General features: G+C 38.5%; 1 non-coding gene across 1 annotated transcript; it reads right to left on the bottom strand.

Moving 5' to 3' along the window:
• Nucleotides 1-11819: 11819 nt before the first annotated feature.
• Nucleotides 11820-11893, bottom strand: Trnat-ugu (transfer RNA threonine (anticodon UGU)). The gene has a single exon. It is a non-coding gene; the product is annotated as a tRNA-Thr (tRNA).
• Nucleotides 11894-12355: the final 462 nt, after the last annotated feature.

Below are 12355 nucleotides of genomic sequence, written 5' to 3' on the forward strand. Positions count from 1 at the left end.
TTCCTTATCGTGTGCACGTTGTAAATTTAACTCTGAAAATTTTTGTACTATCATTCGATCTTTTTCTTCCTGTTCTTTGTCCTGTTCCTCTTGTCTAATTTCTGTTGAAATTAAACTATTATTGTGAGCATTCAAAATCGGTTGTACTTCTTCTCTAATTTCTTTCTTTGATTCATCTTTCATGTTTTTGAAACATGTCCCTATTCATGAGTCTAACCGTGTTGTCATTGCTTTCATCTTGGTTTTAATTGTTCCTATATCTGTTTCAATTGTTCCTATTTGTGATCCCAAATTTAATATAGCACCCATCAACTGCTCCATATTAACTGGTCCAAAATTCTTTTCGCCCCTAACATTTCCCACAAAACCAACTTCTTTCGTCATAGTTGTAAAGCTATCTGCGTTCGATACTATTTCAGAATCTTCTATCGTTAATCTCGAATTCTGTGAATTTTCTGATTGAGAAAAATTTTGAAATGGTTCTGGACTATTTTCCCGACTTATTAAATTGTTTTCAACTTCATTATTCATCATACTTTTCTCCTGTGTTGGCGAGTTCGCCATGTCAACAATTTCGTCATTTTGACTATCCATCATTTTTGCCTTTTTCATCGATCGCGTAATCATTTACAAAACATACAAAACTCGTTACTGTACGAAAAATAAACACAATATGACACTTTATCACCAACAATACCATTCACACGAAATGCTTCCCGACAAACACGATTAACGAACAATTGAAATCTTCATAATTGCACAAAATTGTCAAACCCGTATACAAGACAACAAAAATTAAATTCTGCAAAAAATACCATTAGAAGAATGACAATTACCAAATCTACACATGCAATATAGACTACAATTACTAAACTAAAAATTACTACAACAATACTACTGTCTGCTATTTTTACTATCAGAAGAATTCCAAGGGACGATCCGAAGCAGCGGTCGCCACGTGCATGGGGGCTTAATTATATGGAAATGCAAATAATTTTAATTTTAGTAGCTGTATGTTTGATTACGAAGTCTCGTAAATGGTTGGCCCTGATTAGTATTTGTACGCAATCTGACTGCATAGAACAACAACAAAGAACGAAAGAAAACTTCCGTTAACACAATTAATTAATTAAGTCCCCAGCAACTATAAAACCTACGAAACAACCAAACACAAGTGTACCTGTTCTGTGTGTGGAAGTGTGATTCAACGTACACATCTGGCACGGTTCTTCCTCAATACGACAAGATATTTTAAATACCATTTATACTGAAGTAATTAAAAAAAATAAACGGAAATACTATAATTGCACATAGAAACCAGAAATACAGTCTAATACAAGAACACGAGCCAGATGCTTTGTTGACTGAACCTGTGACCAAGAGGCATTATTGTTTAAGACATTGAAATAATAAAAAAAGGAATTTTTTTACCTTCATATATATTGACGAAAAGCACACTCTAATCATTACAGCATCCCCAATCCAACAACGTATGGTGTCTAGCCCATCAAAACAATATGACAACATCTGAACAAGCACTCTCCATGGGAACTTCTCAACAACGACTCACTACTGCTACATCTCAACAAGCACTCTCCACCACGACTTCTCGATAAGCACTGTCCACAACGACTTCTCAGCAAGCACTGCCAGTGGAGGCGGCGGAATAATACTCTTTGGCGCAATCTCTGGCGCTGTGGCTCAGTGTAGCCACCTTTCAAAATCTTACACAAAAATGGCCAACACATATCAGAAAAGAAATGGTGTTTGATTGACAGAGCATACGTTCGGAAGGAAGCTGCACAAACTCTCCCGTGAAGTAATCCCTTTTATAACGCCATCTTTGCTTATATGAATCTACTGTGAGACCCAACACTGTTGAAATGGAATCAACTCCGACCAAGCATACCACAAACTACGGTTCACCTGAGAAAAGAGAACTGTGAATATCCTTTAACAAATCTACGCCGGTGCAGAGAATTTTACCCTTTCACCTTGATTCAGGCGGCAGTAGAAAACGGCGCGCTGTGGTAGCCGTAATGTTCTGACGCGTTCAAGCAAATTTGTAAGCCAAGTGGTCTGGCGTTCTGATTATCAGAACGCGGGAAACTTCCTATCAGAGCCCTGAACTCCCGGCAGATTTCAGTGTGAGGCGCACCCGTTCGCTGGTCTGGCAAGACGAATTTGACTCACAGCACGGTGGTGGGTGGTGAAATTGTCAAATTTCAGACGGCCGACTCATGACGAATAAGTTAACCCTCGTGATACGCGATATGCCCGAGATGATATGCAGTATCCTGTCAGTACACTGGCCACTGGCTCTTAGTCTACCCCAAGATACAGACCACAAGTCTCACCCGCTAGGGAAAGACCTGAAGTTCTCCACCAGCGGAGGATCAGAAGATGAAGAAGGCAAAGACCCACAACCACTTTCCACCAGGCCTTGTTACGGAAGACGAATTAGCAAAAATGAAACTGCACCTATTTTGCACAAACCAATCGATCTATCCTCTATTCATTGAACCTCCCCTCTAGACTGTTCTGTTGGTCTGGTAGTCACTCAGGAACAGTACTGGGTTTCCAACACTGGGGAAGCAAACCTCCACCTTGCATATCCTGAGTGGAGCCAATCAGCGACTTCAAGTCTCTCTTGTCTGAGAAAAAAAAGATTGTAGACTAGGGAGGCATCGTTCTTGCGGTAAGCATGGCAAAAAACATCTACCTAAATGGGACCAAAGTCCCTCATTTACAGAGAGATCTAATCTTTCGAGGCTGACCGTTTCCAATTTCTGAATGAAGGCTATTAAGCTCGCTAAAAGAACCTGGCGACTTTCTGCCGTCACAGTCAGTACACAAGCTGCTGTGTCTGTAACCTGTCAGCTTCTAACATGAGAATGCACGTATTTTTATGACCCTCCCATCATTCGCACAAAATCTCAGTTTACAGCAGTCTCTCTTAAATGGCTTCCTCCACCCACTTTCCGCCAACTGGCTGCCTTTGCGATGGACTGCTGCCTGGCCCAGGAAAAATGTTTTGCAAACTGCTGCCCTGCTGTCTGACCATAAACAGGAAGTCCCTCTACAGGTATGATCCACTGAGTGCTTCTTCCCAGAATCACCAACACAGCCAGGCTCCTGCTCTTAGCATTTATGGGTCCCAATTGATACCTCTCCCCGTTCTCCGTCACATCCACTATGGCCCCTCAGGTACAACTTCTCTACAGGTTAAACAAACGCTTATAAGAACATTCTGCCCACAATTTCCCTACGTAAAAGAGTCATAAACCACACACACCAAATATAGTACTGGGGAACGCAGAGATTGTGACCTAAAACATGAATGTTAATCTGACAGACAATGTTGTTAAAGTGAGCGAGTGGCATGTCACCTCTCGATAATACATAAGTTAGCACCTCCTTGAATGTAGTGATGCACAACAATATGTGCAGGTGTCGACTCCCAGTCAGCACAAAGCTTTGTTGCGGGTTATTTCTAGTTCAAACGTACGTCTCGCTGTCGGTGAATCAAACCAATGGTTAACATGTATTAATGTCTAGTAAACAACGGCAATAGATTCGCAATTCGATTCTCAGTACAGTAGTAATTTTTCTTCTCATAATTTCAGATTTAAACATTTAGTTAGCAGTGAAAACATTCGATATCCAACTTTAAATTATGCTTAGTGCTTAGCGATCGATTAGGTGCATGCAGCGCAGAAAGTTACATCATGTCATTTCCAGTTTAAACATGTGCATGCTTCGATACTTGTGAGTGAAATAATATTTAACACTTCTGTGGTTAGTTGATAGGAACAAATATTTTATGGATGCGAGTCCCTGCACACTGTAATTTTAGTATGCAATTTCATGGTGAGTCTTGCTAACTGGCTGTAGCTACAAATGAGATACTTCAGGTCTCTTTAACCCCAATCAGTAATGACGATCAGTGCTGCAATTCGTGTCATGGTCAGACATGAAAACTTCGCTTAGGTAGCACTTGCTATGGCTGTTGGGTTTGAATCCATAGCCAGAAGAAAAGAGATCATCGTCTCATTTAAACATCAAACAAGTGTGCAACTAGCTGCTCGTGACTACCTTAGATATTTAATGTCACTGCTGGCTAACAAGGACGAGAGGTGACTTTCTAACTACACACAGAGCCATGTGTCATAATGTGTAGAGTGAAATTACTAGTGAAACTCTGTTGATGTTGAAATTTCCATAGAACACTTGACACTGTTAATAGCAAATTATTCAAAAGAACTTATCAAGTGACTGACGATTAATAGTGGTTGGAAACCCACTTCAAGAGCAAGACTACTTCAAAATATTATAGAACTGTGGGATCCATATATTCTTGAGAACTCGCTTACTCACGAAGAAAATTTTATTTTGATTAAGGAGTAATGAATTATCTATATGATTGACTTACGGGTAGCTAGCTGAAGATATTCTCACATATCAGTAGTTTAGCTATGACGAGTGGTTGTGAGTAGATAAGCAATTGTATGTTGAATAACGTCAGTTTCCCTCACATATACACCATAATACAAAAAAATTAACATTAATATGCAGTACTTGAACCAATAAAGCAAATGTATTTCCAAACTCAGTGCTATCAATATAACATTACAATCTGTATTATAATTAGCATATTAATGAAGAAACACATGTATACTAATATTTTTATATGGTTCTGTCGCCGTTTTCTCAGTTTTTAAATGTGATTACTATCCTTACATGACACAGTTGTTACAGAGATTTCTTTGTTTCGTGTGTAAGGCCTCCCCAAGCATTCTACATGTAACTATGCAGTTGGTTGTTACTGTTCATTGCTAACGATGTCTTACATCAGAGACATTCACGATGCATTTTACTCCATCCCTGAAAACAGTAAGAGGGATGCACTCATTTCCAGAATATTGTCGTGCTGAAACACCCAGCCCTAAGAGGAAGAAGAACCAAGCACTCAAAGAAAAATCCATCACTTGCAAATACAATAATGTCAACCAGTGCAGTAACAACCTGAAAGTCTGCTGTGAAACATTCTTCAAGATGTTGATACCAGTAACCAAGCACAGGACCATAGGCGTGTTCAAAAACGTCAAGAAAGGCTACTCCAATGTGTCAGCAGAAAGCCGAAGTGGAAATAACAAGGAAATCAGATTTCGACCGCTTAGAGATGCTGTGAAGAGCTTCAGTCGTCATCTAAAAGTCTGTGAATCGCATTATTCAAGACGTAAAACATCCTATGTTTATTTTCCAACAGATCTCTTCATCAGCGAAGTATGGAGAGTGGTGAATGCAGAAACAGGCGATGAAGAGAAAATTACTCAAGCTTTTTCTCGAAAAGTATTCAGCACACAGTTTTAACATAGGATTTTCTTACAAGTGTAGATGAGTGTAGCTCTTGTATCGAACTGGGAAATAAAATCTCAGCGGAACAAAAGCAGACTGTGAAGTCAGGACTGAAAATTAAAGTATAACTACACAAGAAAACACAACAGGCTGTTTCCCCTCGAACTCCGACTGTCGAAAGAATCTTATTGTCCCTAAGGTAACAGCCCATATTGCCTATAACTTCAGACAACTTTACTGCAACAACCCTCAGTCGTTCAAGGATTGTCAAGTGATTGTCTGAACTCCGCTGATGCTTCATTATACATCTGTACGAAGATGAAGGCAATGAATCCTGGAATGGTGTGGCCTCTATCGTATTCCATGAGTTGGAAAATGATGATCTCTCAGGTTATGACACCATCCATCTGGTGGCGGACTGACATATAGTGCAAAACATGACTATCAATATGCAAACAATGTTGAACAAGTTCCTGGCTAGCCATGCATCACAGCAAAAATAATGAAGAGCTACTGGCCAATCTTCCCTACCTTCCGATAGATTGCTCGTCCTAATAGAAAGAAATCTAAGGAAAAAAGATACCCATCATTAACAAAGCTGAATATCGCAATGTTTTTGAGCATTATGGAAATCTTAAAACTGGCTGGAAAAGACTGGGTATCTCAATACTGGACAGAACAAGCCAAACGGGCATGTGAAGTCATAATGTCAGTTCCACTTCAAACTTTCAGAATGTAAGTGCGTAATTTTCCGGAAAAGGAAGTGAGGCAAAGTGGTGGCCAAACGAGATGTCGGAACAGGGACCAGTTTCTAAAGTCAACAGCAAACCGAAAAGGATAAACTCTCAGAATATTCTCATTGGTATACCAGTCAAAAAGAAAAACTTCGAGTGGTTGACAGGTCACTAGTCAAATATTTTTGAGAAAACTGGAAGAATCTTCCCACTCTTTCGTTGCACAAAATGTACTACAGAAACCAGTTCGTGGCCCTCATATTCCTGATGTTCAACGTGAATGTAGAGCACAGCAGTAAGATTTCGGCATTGATCTCATTTGAATGTCTATTTGAGATCAGATTTACACATATTTCGATTTAAATTTCCAAATAAAAATTAAAATTTTAGGTTTCTCTGGCGAAGTCCTTATAACCAAAACCTGTAAAATACAAAAAAGTTTCATTGCTACTCAAAATACTGTAAATGAGTAGAACATGTAACATATCGCTAAAAGCTACATCTTATTTTGTATGTTGCACTCAAAAGATTATTATGTTTGTTCTAGTTTTTTTCATTTTTTAAATAATGTAAAATAGTTTAAAAACTTAATTTCGTTCCCTTTATGTTCAAATTCCTGCAATTTCCCAGTTGAGAGTCTATGTTCTATTAGATACTCTTAAGTCTGATATATAGTATAATGGCTACCAATAGATTTTAGGTAATTCGTGTATTTTATTTTATTTATAATGGAATATACAGTGGTGTAACTTCACATCTTAGATGTATCATACTGCCATGCCACTGGTGACAATAGCTGCCCCTTAAGGTTAAATGATTTGCGGCAGATAGTTTGCCCGTTTCCGTCGGCGGGACAACTTCAACTCGTTCCACTGTCATACTGGATAGCGTGTTATATTGCTTATGAGTATAATCTTAGAAAGTGCAAGATCATCATGCACATGGGATGATGATCCATTTTTTTTCATTGTGTGAGAGTTCTCAGCACTCTACACAATGTTTTGCATGTTGCACGTTCTATGAACATCGGTAAGTAATGTACATAAAGTTGTAAACAAATATCCGGTTAGTTGCTTAACAACACTGATTACCGCACAGGTTATAAACTCTACTTAATTGTAATGCAACGTTTTTGATTTGGATAAGATGTACTGGGCTCTATTTAGTTGTAAACCTTTAGAGATCTGAAGATGGCCATTGAACTGGCTGAAACTGGTTATCTATGTAACAAAACTTGTGATCAAGCTATAAAGTGTACTAAAAGGTTACTACACTATCTAACAGAAGATTAGAAGATCACCTCCTGCTTCCACTGACGATGTCAGGTAAACATAAATTTCCCAGTTGATACGTTTGTAAAAGGTACACAGTACTATGAAATGAACCCTTGTTCATAAAAAACAGACATCTGCAAGCATTTTTGCAATAAAAAGTGGACAACTACACATTTTGGCTTCAAAGATAACACAGGCCAATGACGGAAAAACTTTTTTGCTGAAAATACCTTATTATTATTTTTTAGGGTGGTAGCTCCGATTATGATACTTAAAAAATGTATTAACAACCTTTTATTCACATTTTACAATTAAATTTATTAAATTAAGCGACTTTTTAAAGAATTTAACAGCTTTTATATAGTTAAAATAATTTAAAAAAGAGGTGTAGTGAATGTAAATGACGTAGGTACCACTGCTGAAAAACATTTGATGGCAAAAAAAGGTCGATTCTGTTTTTGTGTTAACAGGTAGTGTTTTGTTTACTGTCAGACTAACCTCACTTTCCCATTTCCTGTACAGGTGCTCTGTACAATGTGTAATCGTGGTTGTAAAAACTCTGCTGACAGTTTTGTTATATTTGTAATGAATTTGTCATTAAAAAACACCAAAGAAACATTACAGACTTTGTGAAAAAGGTTTATCAATCATTCTTTGGATCTAAACTTGGTGATCAAGATAAATCTTTGGCGCCACGTAAGGTATGCTACATGTGTGTTGAAGATCTAAGAAAATGGTCCAAAAAGGAGAAAAAAGCCTTTAGATTTGCTGTTCCTGTGATATGGAGGGAGCCAAGAAATCATTCCAATGATTGCTACTTTTGCAGTGTTGATGTTACTGGTCATAATTCGAAAAACAATAAGGTAATAAGCTACCCCAACCTTACGTTCACCATCCGACCAATAGGGCGTGGTGTAGATTTGCATTTCCATGTTTCTTGTGTGAATGGGACAGTAGGGCTAGGCATCAACACTGGTGCAGAAAGAACTGGCCTGTGAGGGAGTCTTTATAACCTGGTGAGAAGAACGTTCTACGCAAAAACCTTGTAGATCCAAGAAACGTACTCCTACCACCTCTACATGTAAAGTTAGGCCTAATGAAACAGTTTGTAAAGGCTTTGCCTAAAGATGAACCATGTTTTAAGTATCTCTGCCAAAAGTTTCCACACCTTTCAGAAGCTAAACTAAAAGAAGGCGTCTTTGTCGACCTGACATTAGAAAATTGATGTTTGATGTTAACTTTGAATCCACAATGAGATTAAATGAGAAAGAAGCATGGGTATCATTCAAGCAAGTCGTCACAAAGTTCTTAGGACATGAAAAAGACCCAGAATACGTATCCATTATAGCTAAAATGTTAAAGAAGTTTAAAACTTTAGGAGGTTTAATGAGCCTGAAAGTTCACTTTTTGAACAATCACCTTGATTATTCCCAGACAATATGGGAGATGTTAGTGAGGAGCAAGGAGAGCGTTTCCACCAGGACATTAAAGTGATGGAAAAACGTTACCAAGGCCGCTGGAACACCAACATGATGGGGGACTACTGTTGGTCACTTCACTGAGAAGTTCAGCAAGCGACTCATCGTAGAAAACGCTACACAAAAAACTTCAAAGCAAAAAGAGAAAGTAAATACAAACCAATTCCAGTTCACAAGTGAAACCTATATTAACACATATCATTGTTTGTCACTACAAACCATGCTTATGTTGTAACAAAGCGTTTCATTAATTTCCCCATTTACCATATAGCATAGGATTTTTATACAATATAATAAAAAGCATATTGCTCAAAAACTATGGGCCATACAAAAGAACTAAGGCTAGATTTGGATTCAGCTCACAAAAATCTATAATGATCAGTTATCAAAGTAAAAGAAGTTTTTCAAAATAATTTTTCGTTGGCCTGTGTAACTTTAACTGGTATATCTAATTAAATGGGTATTGGATACTTTGTAGAGCCATTCCTGCAATACTTACGTTATAGTTGCCTAAATCAGCTTGAAAATATGTTAATCCACATTTTTTATGAAAAACGATGTTTATTTCAATTTTCTGCCAACAACAGCTGTCCATATTTGGTTATAACCTACTCAAATATGATGATGTAAAGAAGTGAATAGCATTTTGAGAGAGAATATTTTTCTCTGATTAGGACTGTATTCTTAAAATCAATAAATATCTTATACCGGACACTTTCTAAAGGAGCCTAAGTTCTTCCTCAGCGTTCAAGCTATTCCCATACCAAATTTCATAGAAATCGTTTCAGTGGTTTAGTTGTAAAAATGTAACACAGAGGGGTATTTTCGCATATTATGTACGGAAGTGCCGATTGAACACGGCGAGCATTTATAAGCACTGTATTCATTAAGTTGAATCGTGTTATGTAGAACATATCAATCAATAAAAGCATTTTCAACAATACGATAAAGTTCCAAAAGTCAAATAGTAAATAGCTTTTTCAAAGAGTAAATATGTTTCCCTAATTCGTGCTATATTCTTCAGATCAACAAATGTCTTGTACTGCACACTATATAAAGTAGCCTTGTTCTCTATAACATATTTCATGAATATCGATTCAGTGGCTTAGTCGTGAAAAGTTAAATACATACGCACTTATAGGCCTAGTATTAGTGTGATTTAGTTGTGTCATATATTAATGACGGTGGTAAATTTTTAAAATGACATTTATTGAAATAAATCTGAGTTTTAAAGCGATAAGCACTCTATGTCTAACAACATGTTTCCTGACGTTTCTTCCAAAATACAGCATTCGAATTAACTAAATCTACCAATGCTAGCCTTGCAGAGTCTGTTAACGTAGTTGGATGTATGCAATTTTTATTCCTCACATCAATGGCCCCTTAACGAACTGGGTTTCACTGTTAAAAATGATACTTTCCGACGATTTAATAAGGGCAATTACTTAATGGAATTCCTTCAAACTGCTCTCATATAAAAAATCTGTTAGAAAGTCGCTGTTATACGCAGCTCCATTTAGTCCCTTGTTTATCTCCCTATGATTTGAGGTATTTACGCTACAAGAAAGGAAGGAAGGGTTAAACGTACCTTCGACATCGAGGTCATTAGCGACGGAGCACAAGGCCAGATTGCGTCAGGGATCAGCAGGAAATCGGCCTTTCAAAGAAAACATCTCGGCATTTGTCAGGAAGCGATTTAGGGAAATCACGGAAAGCCTAAATCAGAATGGCCGGACTCGGGTTTGAACAGTCGTTCTCCCGAATGCGAGTCAAGTGTGCTAACTACCGTGCCACTTCACTCAGTGTATTTTCATTGCAGATGCCAGGTAGTCCATTTCTAGCCACACCATGAGACCTTGAACGCTGCCGCTGTATTGTGTCCGATCACATGGCTAGTGAGCAACTACCATACACTATCGCACTTCGCACTAGCAATCACGTACACAAGCTTTCTGATCATCTCATTAATCACTACATATTTCGTGAATGTATTTATATTTCACATACACTATCGCATTTCGCACTAGCAATCATGTAAACAAGCTTTCTGATCATCTCATAAATTAGTCTATATTTCGTCAATGTATTTATATTTCACCGTGAGACTATTATTTGTGGCACATGAAACTTTTTTGTTATTGGTTAAGAAATGTTTTATAAATTTGAGAGTCGGTAAACGAAATAAGAAGTGATTCATTGCAAACAGAGAAGAAGTGGCTCCAGCACAACTGTTAGATGGCACTCGACATCCACACATAACAAACAAAACAGTACTGGAAGATTAGGGCTAAATGTTTCTTTGTGTCGTAGGAGAATTACTTGTGGCTTGTATTTAGCGAAGGATACGAAGTGCGACAAAAGAAAAGAAGTCTACAGATGTAAACAATCCTATTATGTACGCACATACATATAATACCAGTTTACAACACGACACTTAACGTGCTCGTATAAATTGTTGCATCCAGCGATGATTGCAGTCTGTGGTCACCAATCGATGCCATGCCAGTTTCTTGAAGACGGCAACAATAAACAAATCAGGCATATCCTGTTTTAATTACATGTGAAACTGAATGATATACACATCAAACTTTAGAAGAAAAAAGACGATATACACTGAACACTGTAAGGAAGCTGTATGTAGGAAGACTGTACCATTGTGAAAAAGGAGCCATTTCCGTACGGAACTTATTATTGCGTTGCATTACGAAATTTCTCACTCCTTTAAACACATTATCTTCGGTATCGTGAAGGGTTCTTAACTGGTTGACGGGAAATGGCTCCTTGGAGGGGAGCAGGGACTTTGGCATCCAACACTACACCAGCGACCATATGACAACAGTAACAAAAGCGCTTTTCAAAGTAACAGAAGCTTAAGTGACGGTAATTATCAAAAACTACAATTAAATAAACTTTGTATATACTAAGATGGTATCTGTTCTTTCGGATATGTCCGAAACGGGGCAGGTGAAAATGAGTACCCCGACCGGGGCTCGAACCCGGCACCTCCTGCTTACATGGCAGACGCTCTGTCCATCTGAGCCACCGAGGACACAGATGAATAGCGCGACCTCAGGGACTTATCCCTTGCACGCTTCCCGTGAGACCCACATTCCCAACTGTTCACAATCTACATACGTAATGTTACTAATAGATAGAAATAGGTGGTTCAGATGGACAAGTCCGAAAGAACAGATACCATCTTAGTATATATATATAGTTAAGGCTCACCGGCCACTTGACCATCTTCTTCTTCCGTGCGGATGCACCAACAGTGCCCGAACTCTTACGGGAATCGGCAACGCGCCGCGAGCATTGCGTATAATGGGCGGGGGCACTACGAATGTAGTGCGGGACAATACGCTGAGAATGTGGGCTCGCGGGAGGTGTGCCAGAGATAAATCCCTGCAGTCGCAGTATCCACTGCGTCCTCGGAGGCTCAGATGGATAGAGCGTCTGCCATGTAAGCAGGAGATCCCGGGTTCGAGTCCCAGTAGGGACAAATATTCTCGTC

Source organism: Schistocerca serialis, chromosome 6, assembly GCF_023864345.2.
Source record: "Schistocerca serialis cubense isolate TAMUIC-IGC-003099 chromosome 6, iqSchSeri2.2, whole genome shotgun sequence".
Classification (NCBI taxonomy): Eukaryota; Metazoa; Arthropoda; class Insecta; order Orthoptera; family Acrididae; genus Schistocerca; species Schistocerca serialis.